We start from the raw sequence: 2,345 nt of genomic DNA on the forward strand, positions 1-2,345 counted from the left end.
AAAGGATGTTGGATTTCATCAAATGCTTTTTATGCATCTATTTAGGAGATCATAATATCTTTTTTTGTTCTGTTGATATGGTAGATTACGTTTATGGACTTGCATATGTTAAAACAGCCTTTCATCCCTGGGATGACAGCTACCTGATCATGATGTATGGCTATTTCAATGAGAAGCTCTAATCTATTGGTTAGGATTTTATTGATAATTTTTGCATCTATATTTATTAGTGAAATTGGTCTGTATTTTTCCTTTTTAGTTGGGTATTTTCCTGGCTTTCATATCATGGTGATGTTTGCTTCATACAATGTGTGGTGGAAGATCCCTTCCTTCTCAATTTTTTGGAATAGTTTCTGTAGTATGAGTATAAGCTCTTTGAAGGTTTTTTTTTTTTTTTAATTAAATCATAGCTGTGTACACCATGGAATATTATGCAGACTTCTTTGAAGGTTTGATAGAATTCTGCTGTGAAGCCGTCTGGAGGAGGTTATATTTTTGTTGGGAGGTTTTTTATTATGCAAAACTTGCCTGGTGTGTCAGAGCTCCTCCACGCTGCTCCAGTTCAGGCACAGCAATCAGCACCCTGGGACTTCACAGCACACCCCAAGGCACAGCTCCAGGCAAAATTTTGCAGCCAAAAGTAGCCTGATTAACTCATGTTTCTCAGTTGATCTAGGAGAGTTTTGTAGAACAGTGAAGATTCACCATCTTGCTACTGCTAATCTATACCTATTTTCTTAGGTGTTCTTGTAAAAAAAAAAAGACTGTGAATTTTATATAATTTTTTTTCTGCATCTATTGAGAGAATCATATGGTCTTTGTTTTTGCTTGTATTTATATGGAGAATTGTTTATAGATTTACATATTTTTAATCACCTTATATCCCTGGGATAAATCCCACCTGATTGTGATATATAACCTTTTTAATGTGTGGCTGAATTCTATTTACTAGGATTATATTAAGTATTTTTGCATCAATATTCATTAGTGAAACTGGTCTTGTTTTTTCTTTTTCTCTGGAGTCCTTTCCTGATATCAGTGTGATATTTGCTTCATCGAAGGATTGAGGACAGTTCCTTCCTTCTCACTGTTTTGAAATAGTTTCTGAAATATAGGTACAAATTCTTCTTTGTAGGTTTAATATAATTCTGTTGTGAAACTGTCTGGTATAACACATTTTTGTTGTTTTTGTTGCAAACTCCCTTATTGTTGTTGCAATTTTGGTGCTTGATATTGGTCTGTTTAGGACATCTATTTCTTCCTGGTTAAGTCTAGGGACTGTGATTCTAGGTATTGCTCCATTTCCTCCACATGTTCACATTTCTGTGCATAGTTATTTTTGTGGTAATCAGTGATAATCTTTTGTATTTTTTGTGCTTACCCCTTTGAATTTCTAATTGAGGTTACGAGAAATCTTAACATTTATGCTTCTAGTTAGTCTGGACAAAGGCTCATCTATTTTATATGTTTTTTTTCAAGAATTCCCTTTTGTTTTGTTAATCATGTGAATGGTGCTTTTGTTCTCAATGTTATTTAATTCTGATATAATTTTGGTTACTTCTTTTCTTCTGCTATGCTTGGGATTAGATTGCTCTGCCTTTTCCAGTTTCTTGAGCTGACTCAAGAGATTATTGATTTGCACTCTTTCTGTTTTTTGGACATGGACATCTACTGAGATAAATTTCCATCTTAGGACTGATTTGGCAGCATCTCATGGATTTTGATTGCTTGTGGCTTTCTTGTTGTTTTGTTCAAAGAATCTAATGTTTTTCTTCTTCTCCTCCTCCTTGACCTAGTTTTCATTCATCACAGGTTGTTTAGTTTCCATGATTTTGGGTGGGGATAAAAGTTTCTCTTGGAATTCCACTGTGGTCCAAAATTATACAAGGTATAACTTCTACTTTTTTAATTTGCTGAGGTTTAATTTGTTTCCTAGGATGCATTCACTTCACTTTTGGAGAATGATCCATCAGATGATGAAAGGAATGTACAATCACTAATATTTGTGTGGTGTGTTCTATGTATGTCTATTAAGCCCAGTCATCCTTGGGCCATGTTTAAATCCATTTTGTTTTGTTTTGTGGGGTTTTAAAATACCCACCTATTATGGTGTTGTGGGATATCCTATTGTTCAGACAGGATGGGCATCACTCTATAAATATGGGAACATTTATGTGTGTATATATATATTTAGGATGTAAATATTTTCTTGTTTTATTGTTCCTTTGACCAGTATACTGGGCACATCTTTGTCTTTATTTTGTAGGTTTAAATCCAATAGTACCTGCAAGTAAGATTGTGGCCCATGCTTTCTTCTGATTTCAATTTTCCTGAAATATTGTTTT

This window comes from Otolemur garnettii, unplaced genomic scaffold (assembly GCF_000181295.1).
Source record: "Otolemur garnettii isolate 467f Iridium unplaced genomic scaffold, OtoGar3 scaffold00206, whole genome shotgun sequence".
Lineage (NCBI taxonomy): Eukaryota > Metazoa > Chordata > Mammalia > Primates > Galagidae > Otolemur > Otolemur garnettii.